Source organism: Juglans regia, chromosome 6, assembly GCF_001411555.2.
Source record: "Juglans regia cultivar Chandler chromosome 6, Walnut 2.0, whole genome shotgun sequence".
Taxonomy (NCBI): Eukaryota; Viridiplantae; Streptophyta; class Magnoliopsida; order Fagales; family Juglandaceae; genus Juglans; species Juglans regia.
The window spans coordinates 21,565,783-21,585,745 of NC_049906.1; positions in this window are offsets into that span (position 1 = coordinate 21,565,783).

Here is a 19,963-nt window from a genome sequence, read left to right on the forward strand (position 1 = left end):
TCCTTAGGGGTACCCCAGTTGCTTGTTTTTAGGTTATGAGTGGTGTTCAAGTCATTTGACATTTGGCTAGGGGCATTGACATGGGTCGACTTCTCTTAAACATTTAAAGTGATGTGTCTAGGTCATATTTTGAGAAGATGGGGGTGTTGGCTATTAAAGTATAAAGTCATTTCTCTGTAAATAGGATTAGAATATTCTAGAAATACTCTATTAGCTGTATTAGCTTTATCCATCTGTTTCTGTTGTAACAGAATTGATTCCCTTTGTATGTGTATAAATACACAACACCTCTAATACGAATATATGATGGAATTCATGAAAACCTCTTCTGCTATCATGGTATCAGAGCTGCTCGACTAGCAGTCTCTCGATCCATGGCTACGCCTCTCACTCCCATCCCTCAACCTTCCTCATCTCTTATTTCTTCTCTTTCTCATGTGGTTTCCTTCAAACTTACCACTGAAAATTACTTACTATGGAAAGTGCAAATATCAGCTTACCTTAGAGGACAAGATCTCTATGGATATGTTGATGGCACCTTTCCTTGTCCAGGAAAATTTCTTCCTTTTGCTCCGAATGAAACTCTTAAAATCAGCCCTGATTTTACATCTTGGACAAGAACAGACCAACTGGTTCTCAGTGTTCTGTTCTCATCCCTTTCGGACTCAGTAATTGGTCATGTTTTATCTGCTACTACCTCTCGATCTCTCTGGCTGTCCATTAACTCTATGTTTACTTCACACTCTCAGGCTAAGGAATTTCAACTAAGATTCCAATTAACAAACCTGTCTCGTGGAGATCAAAACATCACAGAATATTTTGGAAAAGTCAGGTCTCTTGCTGATAATCTTGCTTTCGTAGGTAATCCATTACCTGATAAAGAATTAGTTACCTATCTCCTTACAGGTTTAGGTTCTCTCTATGAACCATTTGTGACCTCAATCACTACACGGTCTGACCCAGTTTCTTCTCAAGAATTATATCAAATGCTTCTCATCCATGAGAACAGACTTGCACATTCATCCTCTTCCAAACAAACGTTTGAACCCTCAGCAAACTACACCACTCATCAATCCTCTGGAGGTCGAAATCAGAAGGGTGGTAGATCTTCTTTTCGTGGGAGACAAGGTCGTGGTCGTGGAAATTATTCGAACAGGGGTCGTGGAAATTTCTCTGGGAATCAACAACAAACACCTGGTGGTGGTCCTCGTCCGACTTGCCAAGTTTGCCAGAAATCTGGTCATGTAGCCCTTCAATGCCGCCATAGGTTTGACCACTCATACCAAACTGAGGCCCCTCAATTTTTCTCTGCAAATTACACCACAAATTACTCAGACCCAAACTCAATGGGTGACACCACTTGGTATCCTGACTCGGCAGCTACTCACCATATCACAAACAACTTGTCTCATCTCAATCTATCCAGCGAGCAGTACACTGGTAATGAAGGAATTCGTGTGGGTGATGGATCGTGTCTTCCAATACAGCACATCGGTGACTCAAATTTTCTCTCTAACTCATCTTCCTTTCTTTTGCATAAACTGCTTCATGTTCCCCATATTACTAAGAATCTCGTTTTTGTTCTTCAATTTTGTAAAGACAATGGTTGTTTCTTTGAGTTTCATGCCAGTCATTTCTCTGTGAAGGACAATCGGACGGGGACATCCCTCCTCACCGGTCCAACCCGTAATGGGCTCTACGTCTTCCCTCCAATAAACTCGTCGCCTGTATCGGTTCATCTTGGTGAGAAAGCTTCTCTCTCACAATGGCACAAGCGTCTTGGTCACCCTTCACTGGATCTTGTGTCTCGTGTTCTGCACTCCAGGTGCTTGCCGATTTCTCTCAAAGACGACGGTTTCAAATGCTCTGCTTGTCCTCTAGCCAAGGCCCATCGTCTACCTTATTCTTCTAGCTCAGCCCACTATACACGGCCCTTAGAGCTAATCAGTGCAGACCTTTGGGGTCCATCACCTGTACTTTCTAGACATGGCTTCAAATATTATGTCTCTTTTGTAGACCACTTTACTCGTTTCACTTGGTTTTTCCCTTTGAAATTAAAATCTGATGTTATCACAGTGTTTTCTCAATTTTTACCTTTCATTGAACGTCTATTCAATTCTAAATTACTTGTGCTTCAAACTGATGGAGGTGGTGAATTTACACCACTAACATCTTTTTGCAAACAACTTGGAATTACACATCGCTTCTCTTGTCCACATGCTTACCAGCAAAATGGACTTGTTGAATGCAAACATCGACATATTGTCGAAACTGGGCTTGCTCTTCTAGCCCATTCGTCTCTTCCAACAAATTTTTGGGTTGAAGCTTTTGAAACCGCTGTTCATTTAATTAACATGCTTCCCTCCAAAGTTCTTCAAAATAAATCACCATATTTTTTGGTTCATAAAAGGGAACCCGATTATACATTCTTGAAAGTGTTTGGTTGTGAGTGCTGGCCTAACTTACGACCTTACAACAAACATAAACTTATGTTTCGGTCTAAATCTTGTATTTTCGTGGGCTACAGTAACAGTCACAAAGGTTATAAGTGTCTGGATCTAACATCTCAAAGACTCTATATATCCAGAGATGTTACTTTTAATGAGGAGTCTTTTCCCCTCTCTAGGCCGAAGCCCATCTCTCAAAACCCATCTGATCCACCTTCGTCCACCACCCACGTCTCTCTTCCTTTATTTCAACACTCTATCTTAGGCCCAGGCCCTACTTCAGGCCCATCTCTCCCTTCCGCGTCACTTCCTGTTTCTTCTACCCAATTCCCAATTCAACCCAATCCCTCGAATTCATCTTCCCCAATCTCTTCGTCTTCTCCAAATATTCTTCCAACTCCGAACCCTAACTCTGGCACTTCGTCCTCTAACTCTCAGTCCGTCTCTACACTTCCTTCCAGACCCTCAACATTACTTCATCCTCCTCGCTCTCCTGTCAGTACTCGTAGCCAAACCAACAACTCACGACCATGAATGCTCACGGATGGCACGATTCTTTACCCACAACGTCACTGTCTTCTTACCACGGTTGCTGTTCCGGATGATCCTTCCAGTTTCTCAATGGCAAGCAAGTTCCCTGCATGGCAAGAAGCCATGGCTGAAGAGTATCATGCCCTAATCCGAAATCATACATGGAGTCTGGTATCTCCTCAACCCTCCTTTAATGTTTTAGGTTGTAGATGGGTTTTTAAAACCAAATTTCACTCTGATGGTTCTTTTGAAAGAAGAAAGGCCCGATTAGTAGCTAAAGGCTACCATCAACAATCTGGTCTTGATTTTACTGATACTTTCAGTCCTGTTGTGAAATCCACTACAATTCGTTTGGTTATTTCTCTTGCTGTTACAAATGGCTGGCCTCTCCGCTAGTTAGATATTCAGAATGCCTTTTTGCACGGTGATTTATCTGATACTGTGTACATGCAACAACCTCAAGGGTTTGTTGACTCGAAATTTCCACACTATGTATGCAAATTACACAAGGCCATTTATGGTCTAAAACAGGCTCCCAGAGCCTGGTTTGCTCAACTTAGTTCCTGGTTGATTGGATATGGGTTCTCTGCATCTCAAACAGATCCGTCATTATTTGTTCTAAATAATGGTGACTTAAAGATGTTCATGCTCATTTATGTGGATGATATTGTTGTTACTTCATCAAAAACAAGTGCCATTGATTCACTGATTTGTGATTTGTCTGCTGCTTTCCCTGTTAAAGACCTTGGTCGATTATCTTTCTTTCTTGGCCTTGAAGTGGACTATTCTGGCAATGGTCTTTTTTTATCTCAAAGGAAGTACATTAAAGAGCTACTAGTCCGAAGCAATATGCTTCATTCAAAACCCATTACCTCACCAATGACAGCTTCCATCAAACTTTCTCAATATGATTCTCCTGAGTTTGAGGACAGTACATTGTTTCGGAGTATTGTAGGAGGGTTACAATACTTATCCCTCACAAGACCTGACATAGCCTTTGCTGTGAACAAGGTATGTCAGTTTATGCACTGCCCAAAAGCTCCTCACTGGACTGCTGTAAAAGGAATACTACGGTATCTTAAAGGCACAATCAACCATGGCTTATTTTTTAAGTCACGATCTAATATTTTTCTGCAAGCCTACACTGATGCAGATTGGGCAGGCTGCCCAGACGACAGACGCTCGACAGGAGGATTTGCTGTTTTTCTGGGCAATCATATTATTTCTTGGAGCTCCAAAAAGAAAAAGACTATGGCTCGATCAAGTACGGAAGCTGAATACAAGTCACTCTCATCTACTGCAGCTGAGTTGATATGGCTGCAAACAATGCTCAAAGAATTGGGAATTCCATTGTCTAAACCTCCTTTGCTTTGGTGTGATAACATAGGCGCCACGTATCTGTCTGCGAATCCAGTCTATCACTCACGGACAAAGCACATGGACATCGACTATCATTTTGTAAGGGATAGGGTTGCTGCTCAAGCACTGCAAGTTTCTTTCTGCAGTTCAAAAGACCAACTTGCTGATGTGTTTACTAAACCTTTGGTTTCTGATAAGTTTGTTTCTTTTCGATCGAGTCTAAATGTTGTTGACAACCCACTTGACTCGAGGGGGCGTATTAAAGTATAAAGTCATTTCTCTGTAAATAGGATTAGAATATTCTAGAAATACTCTATTAGCTGTATTAGCTTTATCCGTCTGTTTCTGTTGTAACAGAATTGATTCCCTTTGTATGTGTATAAATACACAACACCTCTAATACGAATATATGATGGAATTCATGAAAACCTCTTCTGCTATCAACGTGTGAGAGGTAGACAAATTTTATTTTGCTTTCAAGGGACACAGTTTGTCTGAATAGGTATCTTAGGTGGTTTTGGTTTTTGCTTCTTGACGCTTTGATTAAGTGGGGCCAAATCTGATTTCCTAAGTGGGGCTTAGGAAATTTCCTATTCTTAGCCTGGGGCCAACATCTAAGACTTGGGAAAGAGTTTCTTCCAACCATTGGCTTGTAGGTAGGTCCAAATATGGATTGTAGTGACATGCCATAAGGGCATGTCTTGTATTCTATGATTTGTTTGTCTTTTTACTATTGGCCACAAATTCCTATCTGATCAAGTGTTATTCTATGTTGGTGGCACATCTTCTTAGTCTAATTTGGACAAAGTAAGATGGAGATGGAGTTTGGTTATGTTTGGACATGTGTTACCCGAAATGGACATGTGATATATAATATGGCCTTATGCGTGTGAGTCATGTCTTTGTCATGGGATTTTGTATTGGCTCTTAGATACTAGGTAGTTTAGGTGTAGTTCTATGAAAGACACATTTAATTGTGCTATTATGACTAATACAAAGTGAGCGTGAGGTTTGACCATACATGGCATAAGGATAAGTCATGTTTCGGTTTGTCCATGGTTTAATCCCATCTAATTCCAAATAAATAAGGAGCTTAAGGAGTACAGAACCTAAGTGGAGTGCCTTGATGGAATTGACTTCTATGACCAACCAAGTGAGGGTAAAATTGGAAGTTTTGTGAAATAAAGAAGTCCAATGAAATCTTCCTTCTAGGCGCCTTCTAGGAAACTTCCTAATGTGGCATTTTTGTAATTTCTTCCAACTTGATTTCATAAATTGGAAATTCCTTTAGTCCTAGATTTTGGATGGTGGGTTGGACTAGAAATGGATTTTGGGCGTTTGTGAATATTCGGCCCATATGGTTGGGCTTGGTTGTAGATTGAGTTTGGACCTTGGGTTTATTGAGCTAGAACTAATCCACTAGGGCTTCTATGGGTTTGATTATGCTTAGCATTTACATTGGGCTATGTCTTATAAAATCCTAGGCTCTATCATTATGGGCGTGCTGTTACATCTGGAGTCAATGATATGTTAGAAAAGATATCTAACATTCTCACTCTATTTAAAGGACCTAGACATGGGACAAGATCTCACTTTTAAGACCTTATTTACTAAAGAGTTTGAGAAGACAACTACTGTAAAAAGCAAGGAGCAAGGAGACAACGAGAGAACTTTCGATGTAAGAAAGTAGGTTAGCTTATAAGATAGTACTGGGTAATGTGGGGTGAATATTGTGTGTGAGAAATATTGCATTATTTCTGTAATCTTTCTCCCTTTTTATATGAGCATAAATAAATATTTTCAGCACTATGTTTCCAGCTATATTTACTCGCTGATGTTTTATGCTTTCAATGTTTTGGATGTTTTTAACTGTTTTTTGCTACTGATGAAGATATCTTGTTTGGATGCCTTATATACATGTGTGTGTGTCAGTGTGTGTGCACGCGCTTGTTTGTAATTTTGTGGAGTCAGCAAGAGTCTAGCATCATGGTACAAGACGAAGAATTCTCTGGGACCATTTTGCGAAGCGTTACTACGTACATGAGATAGAGAATGTCACGTGGGGAATTGAGTGGAACGATGTCGTACTTGGTCTCACCTAGTAGTGGGGATGTGGGATCCCTCGACATATCACATGTTGGTGTCTTCAAGTTGGTTGCAATCGGGTTGAGTGGTATCCCCAGGGTAACAAGTTTCAGTGTGTGACTATGAGCAATGGTGGAAATGAATGCCTCTTAGCAAAGAATAATACTTGACCCAATACTAGTTTTTATAGGTTTTCTATTATATAGAGATGGGTAACTCCTTGCAATACTAGTACTATTGAGCTTTTATCTAGTTTGCATAAAGAGAGGGCTACATCCTGAGAGGGTGATTCCTCGGCATGCCTATGTACATATGTAACATACGGGTCCAAATTTAGGGCTTAAAACTAGTATTTTATTTATTTATTTTTTTTTGTCTTTATATTTTTATTATCATTTTAGAAAATGTGCTAATAGATAGATTAAATTAGTGATTCCTTCCCTATCAAAACCTTTGTATAGGTTATCCATTAAGTTCCCGTATTAGATTCGGTTTCCAGTTTGAAACTAACTCCAACTCAAACTCTTCAAATCATGCCAGAATCTGTATCCTCGTAGGAATAGGTTCCTAAAGTCTAGGCAACTTCAAATTTCAGCCAATCTCCTGAAGGTTCACGTTGTTCCCTCCCATCGCCTATAAGAAACCCACAAAGCCTCTGAATTACAAAAAAAAAAAAAAATTCCTGGTGAAAACTCGTTCATGCAGAGAAAGGAAACTTACTCCCGCAAGCACCACCGTAGCCCCTCTCAGCAACCAACAGTCACCTCGACAGACCACCTCCCACACCACCACAGAAAACGCCGGCCAACCTAGTCCCGTCGCACCCACTCCCTTCCAGTAAGCCAATTGCCGTCGGCCACTAACTTATTTCCCTAGTGTTTTCGGTTTGTTGGTTCTCTCTCTAAACTCTCTCTCTCTCTCCCTCTATCGGTGTCGCACCACCATAGGGACCCCCCTAGCCACGTCGCCAATCACTCCCAGCCACCTAGAGCCGTCGTCGCACTTAGCTCTCTCTCGGTGAGCATCGCACAACCCCCCTCTCCCGTAAGCCTGTTTTCTCGTTTTACTTCTTTTGCTTCAGTTTTTCCAAAATACCCTTTCTACTAGGCTGAGTTTTATTGGGGCTGGGCTTAGTTGTAACTTGACTGGTTTATAAATTTGGTTGGACTTGAATTATTTCAGAAACTATAGTATTAGGTTAAGTGGGTTGATTTCATGCGAGCCTGAGGTTTCAACTGGGCTGATAATTAAGTAGGCCGAAGCTTTTAATTGAATAAATATTATTAGTCATATACTTATTTTTTTATAAATAAGTATTTAAGGGATTTTGAAGCATAATTTTAAAGTATCTTTTTTAAAGTATCTTTTGAGTTCATTATTTAGTTAATATTCTAATAGACTTTTAACTAAGATTTTATAAAATTATTAAGTCATAATTTAAATAGAAGTTAAAGAACATGTTATGAGTTTTGAATATTATTATTATATATGATTTTAAGTATTTAGAATGCTATGACACATTGTTTTAGAAAAGTTAGTGACGATTAGTACCTCGTATAGGTAATGCACTACAAGTTGGAAATCAGGAAGCAGCGCTAAAAGGTAAATAGTTGATCATATAAATATGCATGCATACTGTGATTATTATTGTTTTGTATGAAAATATGATGTGCTTATGATTGTTGATTACGCTATGCTAAGAGGCAAGTCAAGGTTAGATTCCTCTTACGATCTTTTATGAAATATGAGATTATGCTTGAATGAATGAATTTGTTGTTCAATTGATTGAATGTTACTAAAATCATATGAAAGCTATGAGATGTTCATGTAGTAATTCAAGTATGCCATGTAATGGAATAGTCAAATTATACAAGCCATGTCCATATAATACATAGATTATGTATGCCATGTTCATATAGTACTTAAATCATGTATGTCATGTTCATATAGTATTTAGATCATGTATGCCATGGAATGTCATAAAATGTTCAGAGCTTGTTATGTCAGGTCATGTTATGCTATGCCATGTATAAGAAAATGCCATGTTATGATATGTCATGTTATACCATGTACAAGAATACGCCATACTATGCTATGCCATCTTATGCTAAGCCATGTACAAGGATATGTCATGTTATGCTATGCCATGTACAAGAATATGCCATGTTAAAAATGTTCATGAAGTCTAATAAATTCTCATGCATTAAGAAAGATAAGAAATGTTACGGTGCCACGGACTCAAGCGTGTTTCACTCCACGTATTTCAGTTAAGTGAAATATAGACTCAAGCGTGTTTCACCTCATGTTACTCAGTTAAGTGAAACACGGACTCAAGCGTATTTTACTCCATGTTACCCAGTTAAGTGAAACACAGAATCAACTGTATTTCACTCTATGTTATTCAGTTAAGTGGAATACGGATTCAAGCGTGTTTCACTCCATGTTAAGACAAGATAAACAAGTTATTATGCATTCACATTACATATTTGCCCTGATTATGTATGCTTATGCTCATGATGATGAATATATATATGCTATGTGGATATATGACGATATATGTATATATTTGAAGTTTTTCAGAAAGATATATTACGTGTATGATTGGGAATTTGTGATGCTATATGTATTTTGTTAAGAGTCTTCAGAAACTAAATCTATGCTAGGCCAGATTAAGTTTTACAGTATGATGTGCTATTTATTGAGTATTCTACTCCTTTTTGTTTGTCTTCCTGTTTTCTTTCATGTCTAATTTTTACAGATGATGTTTATGACGATGCAGAGCTGGATGGCCAGGAGTAGCTTTAGTACAAAGAACTAGGAAGGAATAAGTGATATTCACACAAGAATTAGATCTCTTTTATGTCATTCATAGGACTAGTTTATGTTATTTTACCTTACGTTCAGTTTTCGAGAGGATTATGTTCAAATCAGTTTTAACATTTTATCGCTTTTCAATAAATGAGGTATTTCAGGATATGATTCTCTTTACCGGGCATTATGTTATGAATGTTAGTAACATCTCTATCCTATGGGAATGGGGTGTTACAATATGTGTTTTTGCCAAGAGGGTGATTCCTCCCCAGGTCTTGAGGATGCACAAAACTGCAAGAGAGAGGGTGATACCTCTCATGCACATACACGTTTCTCCAATATTTACTTGAAATATTTTCATGGCATCTTTGATAGCATTATCTTTTATTAACAATCTTGTCATAGCTGCCTAACCTTCCAATGGTTTTGTTCTTGGGATCATAGACTTTGATATAGGTTCAAATCCCAGTATGACGCTTGAGGAAGATGAGTCAATTCTGCCTGAATCTTGACTAAGGAGACTAGGACCCGTCTTAGTACTAGTGTTTGTCATAACCACTCTGTGCCCTTTTTGTAGAATGTTCATAACTCTGCCGAGTGCTCGTTTGTAACTTAGTCGGCTGCTTATGACTACTAACCTTATGTATCCCTAATGATGTAATGCTTTGAGAAGCCCTTTTTGTATGGAGGTTAGTTTTTGGTACATACATGCTTACATTGTTATTACATGTTCCATTTATATTTATGTTGCATTGTCTTAAACTGAATTCTATACACGTGTACTTCCATCTGGATTACTACATGCCTAACCATTCTTCTGGGTGTTGACCAATCAACCAACATCCTTGGCACCATTTACCTCACTTAGTCTTTCATAAGGGGCGAGGCACCACAACTTGGTATCAGAAAATAGGAGTGATATAGCATGATAAGTTATATATTCTAGGACTAGGCTTGATCTATGCTTAGGAAGGTGAGGTGGGATAGTATGTAATAGGCTTGGGTTATATGGCAGGAATTAACAATGGTGCGACCCAGAGCTCTGCAAGGAGAGTGAACACCAAGTGGCCTTGAAGGAGGATTGTTTGATGAAGGAAGAGATTAAGTTAAGGTACTAAATCGGATATTAGACATGCTGGAACAACAATATGAGATGTGTTCCCAACATATGTAAGTCCAGCCAGTAGGAACCTTTAGAGAAGGAGGGGGTGTATGTAAGAAAGATTTTTGGCTCATCACTACACGAGATTCTTTGGAAACGGGGGACTGGTGAGAGCAAAGAGATGGATATCCGATATAGAAAGGACGTCTGAGATGTGCGAGTGCACCAATGACCAGAAGGTGCTATATGTGAGCTATTTATTCTAGGGAGAAGCAACTCTGTGGTGGGACATCCAGAGGTAACTCTTTACCATGGAACTAGGAGCCATAGGACAGATCTCGTGGCAATGTTCAAGAAAGAATTTGATGATTGTTGTTTCCTAGAGATTATAACGAAATAGAGATCCAAAGATTTCACTAATTTGGCCCAAGGGAATATGACATTGGAGCAATACGTTGCCAAATTTATGGAATTAGGAAGGTTTGTCCCTCACCTTATTTCTACAGAAGCCATTAGAGCAGAACAATTCTAGGATGTTTTGCAATCCAATATTAGGATGCAAGTAGCTTGCCTAGAAATTACAAATTCCCAAAAACTTATTCATAAGCCATCCATAACTGAACAGGAGCAGCGAAATTCGTTGGCTGTATCCCCAACTCTAAAGAGGAGAATGAGTGTAGGTGAAGGGAGTAGTTCAGAAGCCCTGCAAAAGTCCGTATCTAGAGTCGGTGGGTGATCACCAGTCGTTCCAAGATGCCAGTATGTAATGTTTGTCATAGAGCTCATGAAGGAGATTGTCGTCAGGCCTGAAATGTGTGCTACATATGTTGTCAAATGAGACATTTCAGTCGGGATTGTCCCCAAACACCCTCGATGCAATGAACAATGCTAGGAGGAGGATGTGGAGGTCTAAGGTAGCTTGTGCAAGCCAAAGTGTACCACACTTATCTTGAGAGAAGTTGACGAGGAGGTCATGGTAGCACAAGAAGTTGGCATCATCACAAGTATAAGGTTTTTACTCCCCGTAGTCAATATCATTTGTAGGAATTCCTTGAGTGTAGTAAGTAGTGGTAATTATGACAAGAAGGGTTAGAGTGTTGCACATCTATGCCAATGCTTTGTTTGACTCGGGATATTCCTAGTCATTTGTATCTTCGATATTGGTTAAACTGGATAGCCTTCCAACACAACCAATAAGCCAAGGGATCGAGGTGGCTTCGCCAAATGAGAAAACAATATTCGGTACTAAGGTAGTTAAGGGATGTCCATTGGAAGTACAAGGAGTAACTTTGGAGGCCAATCTAATTATGCTCGGTGCACTAGGTTTCAACCTTATTTTGGGATAGATTGGTTATTGAGGCACTTTGCGAGTATAAATTGTCATTCGAGGATTGTAGCTTCTTAAGTGCCAGGTATGGAAGCTAGGGTCTTTAAGGGAAGTAAACTATGATGCGAAAGTTATCACATCAAAGCAAGCTTAGAAGGAATTGGTAAAAGGAGCTGAGGCTTATCTAGTGCATAAGGAAGTGGAGGACATACTAGTAGTAAGAGAATTCTCTAGAGTCTTTGAGGAATTGCCAGGGATGCTCCCTGCCAGGAAAATAGAGTTTGCAATTGACTTAGAACTAGAGATTGTTCCAATTCATAAGGCACCCTATAGGATGGTCCAACGAAGTTGAAGGGACTAAAGAGTCAACTGCAGGAATTATTGGTAAATGGATTCATTAGGGAGTGCATCGATTCTTGGGAATTGAATAAGGTGACCATTAAGAATAGGTACCTTTTACCTAGAATAGATCACTTATTTGACCAACTGCAAGGAGCTGCAGTCTTTTCCAAGATCGATCCCAAGATAGGATACGATCAATTGAGGATTAGGGAAAGCGATGTGTCTAAGATGACTTTTCGGACCAAGTATAGTCATTACGAGTTTACTGTAATGCATTCTGGGTTGGCAAACGCCCTAACATCTTTCAAGGACCTTATGAATAGAGTGTTCTGACCATTTTTTAATTTATTTGTGGTAGTATTCATGGATGACATTTTGATATATTCCCGAAATGCTGAGGAGCATGAGGATCACTTGAGAATAGTCTTGAGGACCCTTCAGGATCATCAACAGTACACTAAGCTTAGTAAGTATGAGTTCTGGTTACAAGAAGTAAGATTTTTCGGTCATGTGGTAACTAGGGAAGGAATAAAAAATAATCATGGCAATACATGTAACATGGATGCATGAATGATTGACTTTGCGCATTTCTTATCTTTGTGCATAACTTATTGATCTTGTCTTTCACTTACTTAGTGGACATCATAACATACATACATTGGTCCAATTGTCATTGAGCAGATAAATCATATGGTGAACCACGCTTAGGTCCGTGACAACCTATAATCATAACATACATATGAGGAACCACGCTTAGGTTTGTGGCACTGCATAAATCATATAGTAATCCATGCTTGGATCGGCTTCGCATGAATCATAACATGACATATGTTGAAGCATGCTTAGATCCGTGGCTTGCACATCCACCCAAAACATAAGGCCAATCTTAACTTACTTATCTTTCATATGAATTCTTAGTTATCTTATCGTAATGCATATGCACATGTTGACTTCATGACTTTCATGCCATATCTTACTCATGCATGGCATAACATTGATCATGGCATGCTAATATGAATTTTTACATAACATACATAACGTAAGCATTTCATAACATAGCATAGCATAGGTGAACAAACCTTTTTCAAGCAAAATATAATAACTACAACACACATAAAAGTTAAGATCATGTTATTTACTTCGTAGTGCTATTTCCAAAATCTCACTTCGTAGTTTGTTACCTATATGAATTACTAAATGTTACTAAATTTGTAGGAAAGCATGTCGTAGCATTCTAATTGGTTAAAATCATACGATGGAAATAGTTGTAATAAATATTCAATTATACTAAGATTAATAGATAATAATATTAATTAAAACTCATAACATATTCCTTAATTTTCTATTTAAAGTATAACATAATAATTTCATCAAAATCTGACAAATAAATAATGTAAATATTAACTTCATAAAATAGACTCAATAATATTATAGGCTAATCATAAATTTAATACTTACTAATATATACTTTAAAACATTCTTTAAATCCCTTGAATATTTTCTCTAAAACTATGTCTATGGGCTAACATATTTATTCAATTAAAAATCAAGCCCATGTAAAGTATAACACAATGGTTTTCTGTAAAATACAATCAACACAATTTAAACATCAAGCCCACATGAGATATTAGCCCATTTAAAATGATATACTAATTTCTTAAAGCGGCCCTCTTAGAAATCAAGGCACCTAGCCGAACGGGCTTAAGGCCTTGGGGCCCACTTTCAGTTTAAGTGGGATAAACATCCTTGGAAGAGACAAAGGCCGAGACACACACACATGGGGAAAATATAGTCATGCGACACAAAAATATTGGGAACTCATCGAGAAAAGGAGAAATGTGCAATAGATTTGGGTGAGTCGAGGTCGACGACAACACAAACTTTTGTGAGAGAGAGGATGAATTTGTAAACACTGAGAGAAAAAACAAATTTTGTGGTTTGATAGACCATGAACCATGATGGAAAGGAGAAAGAGGAGGGAGATCTTAGTGTAGACTTACCAAAATGATGCGAGGTGGCAAGGGGTGCCAGGTTGGCGAGTTCTGAGTAGTTTGAATGGTTTCTGGCTCATTCTATTATAATCTTCATCTTCTTTGTTTATAAATCCTTTCTTAATTCTTCTATTATTACCCTAATCGATGAGGAGCTCAATGGACATATTTTGAGAGCTTTAACAAGTGGTATCCCAGAGCCTACAATCCAGATTGTTGACGGCACCAGGTTCAAACGATAGTAGGATAACATGCAATGACAAGTGGAGGCTCATGAGGTGACCATTCAAAATATCAAGGATTGTCTAGAGCAATTGGCAGACATGATGTGCACCCTTTTTGAGAATTAGACCCAAATGGTTAACAGGGAAGCCCACTCAGAAAGAGATCTTAAGGTATGGACCCAAGAAGAGCATTCACAAGAGGAGTTCGGTTAGCTTTTCCACACTTTGAAGAGACAACCCAGTAGGTTGGGTGTTTAAAGAAAATCAATACTTTGAGTCTCACCACTTAACCAGCCCATTGATTATTGATGGCATCCTACCACATGCAAGGAGAAACACTCATCTGGTATCAAGATGCTTGGGATAGTGGCAACTTGAATAAATTGGAAACCATCACCCGAGCTCTACAAGTCAAATTTGGTCCTACTGCTTACGACGATCCTATGGAGACTTTGATGAGGTTGAAACAAACATCCACAGTGGTGGTTTACAATCCTAGTTTGAGGCTCTCTCAAACAGGCTGGAGGGTGTTTTTGATGAGCAAAAACTCAGTTACTTCCTTAGTGGGCTAAAGTATGAAATTCGCCTACCAATTAGGATGTTAAAACCAGTTAGTTTAAATGCGCCTTTTCGACTAGCCAAAATCTAGGAAGAATACCTAATCAGCACCAAAAACATTTTTTAAATTAGGGGGAGACAATGTGGCTTTACCTGCAGCTGCCAATTCGATGCATGGGGGCTCTTCCAATGATGGAGTAAATGGCATAAACCCTTTGTACCTACAAGAAAGATCTCTTCAACTCAAATGGATGAGAAAAGAAGAAAAGGCCTTTGTTACCATTGTGATGAAAGATGAAACGTAGCCCACATATGCAAAACCCCCAAGATTTACTTTTTACAAGGATGTAATGAATCTGGAGAAGAAGAAAAAGAAAAGGCTAATTATGAAAACCAGCAAAATGAAGAGGGATTGGTGGTAGAGCCCGGTGAAGATGAACCTGAAATTTCTCTAAATGCCATTGCAGAAACCCGTAGCCCTAACATGATGAGGTTGATAGGGAAGATTGGTCGAGAGCATATTGTCATTTTGGTGAACTCTAGAAGCGCACACAGCTTCCTAGACCCATCTGTGGCATAAAGGACCAAATTAATGGTGGATAAGCTAGCTAAACTCTCACTAAGAGTGGCTAATGGGGCAGTGATACAAAGTGAAGACTACTGCAATGCTGTCAACATCAAAATACAAGGTAACCAATTCTTTCCTTCCTTCTACATTCTTAATCTTGGTGGATGTGATATAGTATGGGGAGTCAATAGGTTGGAAACATTGGGGCCCATCATTTGGGATTTTTCAAACTTTCAATGGAGTTTAATAGTGGAAAGAAGATGATAGAGCTTAAGCAACTCAAATTTAAGCAACTTACTTATGAGGGCCGTGTGATGACCCGGACTTAGCCAAGTCCTCTCATATCTTTTAGTCACCACTAATTTTAATCTTTGGGCCCAGCAGAGAGGAGGAGTAAACTTAGGACCATGGGTCTTATTCTTGTTCTTAGTGCATTGAGAGTCCAAGCCCACAAGAATGCCCAAAAGGCCCATTGGGTTTTTGGCCACTAGAAGGGATTAGGGTTTGAAACCCTAATTGGGGTCTAGGGTTCAGAAGCGAGGCGCCACATGGTGGGAGAAGACTTTTTAGTTTCCCTAGAATCTCATCATTTGAAGACCTAGGGTAGTGGCACCTCGATTATCTCACAATTGACACTTGGCCAACATGCACCTAAGGTTCTAGAAGAAGAAGATAGATTGGGAGAAGAGAAATGGCTTGGCCACACGTAGGGTACACGCCATTCTCACCAACCACATGCCATGAGTCTCACATGCACAACTCACTTCTGGGTTACTTTGTATATAGATGTAAAAGTGGGTAAGGGGAGTGAGAGAAATTACGGTTTCGGTAAGCCAAAGGACCCCCACGCCACCCATAGGATTTTGGAGAGTTCCAAGAACAATGTGCAATGATTTGAGAAAAGAAAAGACACATGGGGACACTACAAATTAGATGCACAAGGCTCCAAGAGATTTCTAGGGCATCGGCCATCGAGTTTGCATGCCTCACATGAAAAGCCAACCATCCTTTTGGCACTTGTCATGTATGGAGGGAAAGCATGAGAGTTCCTAGAAGATATGCATGGGGAAAAGGAAGAGACGCAAGGGGAAGGCACACTCCCACACACTCACTAAGGCTCTAGAAGAATCTTTGTGAGGGGAAGAGCAAGAGATTGGTGGTTAGGGCAAGACTCACACGCCACTTGTCATATGACAAGCATGCACATGCCTAAGATGACCTAGTCTAGAATTTGGGTTTCATCAAAAGACAAATATGCCCCTAAGGTTCAATGAACCTGGACCACATAGTGAAACACTCCCTAGAGGCAATTAGGGTTTCAGATTTTTAAGCAAGATGATAAGCCACTTGTCACTCATATGTGAGGATCACTTGGACTTCCTAAGGAAAAACAATCATGAAGAAGAAAGGGAAGGGGTTTTGGCCAAGGCAAGAGGACTTGTGACACTTGGCATTCATGCATCCAAACTCTTGAGATTCTCTATGTCATAGGAAAATGGGACTAGCATGAAAACTCAGGGAATTGTATAAAGGAAAGTTTAAGGGTCGGCGCCCAAAGGGGAACACCAAGGTGTCACTTTGCCATTTTTCATTTTTAGATTACTTGTCTCTCTCTGTGTCTCCTCCTCTCTCTCACACAACCACCCTGGAAGGGAGCTCACCTATCCATTTTCTTACAAGCAAAACACCACCTATGTCTCCCACATCTCCATCCAACCAACCCCACAAGTGAAGGGAGGAAGCTGAGAATCCATCCAAAGAGGAGGAGCTCGCTTGGTAAGAACCCCTCGAGCCTCCACTTTGACCATTTCACCTTCACACACACACACACGGCCGCATAGAATGGAGGGTGAAGAGGGGCTTGAATTTTAAGTGTCTTGCCATGACTTTGAAAGGGGCGTATGGTTAAATCTGTGTGTTAACTTGCACAAGACATCTTTAGGAAACTAGGATTTTCACAAGAAGGGGAACTGAACCTTCACTAGCCAAACACGAGCAAAAAGAGACCTTAAGGAGGATGAGAGAACCGACCACTATTAGGGTTGAGTTAGGATTTTCTTTTGAAAATGTTTCAGCTAAGAGAAGAAACACCATGCATGACGCTACACACACATACACCCACACGTTATGCACAATTAGTGAAATACCATGACCAAGCCTTGTTAAGGAGGTGTGAACATCATTTTGCCTAGGGCAACTTCTTTTAGGCCGAGCACGTGAAGAGCCATTCTAGCCATGGGAAAAGCTTTACAACCGTAAGGGAGTAAACCCTAAACAGGTCACACACACACGTACTCGGACTAGGGTTTTGTGTTGTCACTAAGTCTAATAGTTTAAACTACATTTTCAACTTGTTTGGTCACGATACTTGTATTTTAATTCGGATTTTTGTAAGTTGACTCTTAACCTACTCTTAGATAATATTTGTGTATGACATGTGAACCTTGCATTGTTGATTAGTATAGTTTAAACTTGGCATTGTTTATTAAAGCTCATAAATGAAGAGATCTTTGGTATAACATGCTTTGTATTCTGTTCACATGATTCTTGCCATGTCTACATGCTTGAAATGTTTCGGCAATGTATAGTTTCCATGATTAGGAAATTTTCTCTTGCCATGATAAACATCGATTATATTGCCCATATTTTTGTGATAAGTAAATTGCATGTTCTAATGCTTTCAAGCCGTAACGTGAGATGTTTTGATGTGTTGTTTGATAAGATGACATGATTACATAGTACATGGCATCTACATCTTCAAGTTACATGTGAAAAAAAGAGTCCTAAGTACATGTCCCATTCATTTTGGGTTGTGCATAGTTTTCAAAAGAAAAGTTTGTTAAACAATTTGTCACGACCCCAAATGCTGGGATGGGAGTATGTTCTAGTGGAATTCCTTTGTCCACTCTGGAGTGTATAAATTATAAGTAGTAACCCTTAGGTCGATGAACCACAGTCGACGGACCTCAAATGGGTTCTTTTTGAAGGACTTCAGGGCAAGGTAGCACCTAGCGCTAGTGGGTGCCATAAGATGGATGTGGTGAATGAGAAATACAAACTGCCGCATAATGATAAGAATTCTGACGTAGTCACCATCGGTCAAGGGGGCCGAGAGTGATGCGGTAACTAGCAGGGAGCTCACTGTGTGTAGGGGAGCCGTGAGGTGTCCACCTATATGTTACAGGGACTATATGACTATGAATAATATGTGTTATGAAAAGAAGGAAAGTGTTTCTCCAAAAAGTCAAGCATGATTTTCTGTCATCGATTTCTGTGACATAATGCATAAGTTGAGTTTTCGGGTCAAGTACATGTGCATGCATACATCCTCATGGTTTGCCTTTATATGCTGATATTACTTGCTTGTATGTTATGTGTTAACTTATTGAGATTTCTCGAAATCTCATTGTGGTAGTTTCTACTACCATTCTCCATCTAGAATGATAGAAATTGTAATAAGACATCAAGATTCCAGTCAACATGGACGAATTGCTTGACCTCATCAGGATGAGCTCACACTTGAGGCCCATTTCCATTTTGTTATTACCAGCTTGAGGACTATGTCACGCTACCTTAACGAAATACAAGACATTCTGAATAAGGATCATACATCACAAGAGCCGCTCGAGTTTGAGGGAGTCTTCACTATAGGAGACCGGATGGACAATGTAACTGGTTATAGAAGACAAGCTTGGGAGTATATGATGGAAGCCTAGAGGGTCACTCATAGTTTGGGGATCCATCAGTTGGGACTCCATGTCCCACGAGAAAGTGGTGTCTTTTTATGTATCATTGAGGGTGGTGAACTTGGGAGTTTGAACGATTATGTTTTTGTGATTTTTAAAGTTTAAATGGTACTATGATTTTTGAAATTGCTCATGACCTTACTTAGATTATTTATGAATTTCCGCTGCGATTACTACATACTGCTGGTAAGATATTAGGTGCATTGGTATTAACTGTCATGTATGGGGATATGTAGGCTTGAGTTACTTGTTTTGGCGCTTTAGTTACCGTCCAATCTCAAGTGGGGGCTAGGGGTGCCACAAGCCGTAACAAGGCTATGTTGGCCTCTATAGCCAAGGGGAAGGGACTGTTCTTACAGATAAGTCAAGAGGGAGTGGGCGAGCATGGTGTGGTAGACAATTAAGAAATTGTGGAATTATTAAATACATTCAAGGATGTTTTTGAAGAACCAAAGGGATTACCCTCACATAGAAGCCATGATCACATAATTGTACTAAAAGAGGGTACCCAACCCATTTTCACTAGACCTTACAGATATCCATAGTACCAAAAATTTGAGATTGAAAAAATAGTGACGAATTTGCTAAAAATTGAAGTTATCAAGCCTAGTTCTAGCCTTTCTCATCTCCTGTGCTATTATGTATAAGGCAGATGGAAGTTGGAGATTATGTGTTGCTTATCGAACACTTAATCAAGAAACTGTTAAAGAGAAATTTTTAATTCGAGTGATAGATGAATTTCTGGATGAGCTATTTGGGCAGTGATATTTTCTAAATTGGATTTAAAGTTTGAGTACTATCAGATCTCGATAATGCTTGGAGATAAATCAAAAACTACTTTTAGAACTTATGAAGGGCATTATGAGTTCTTA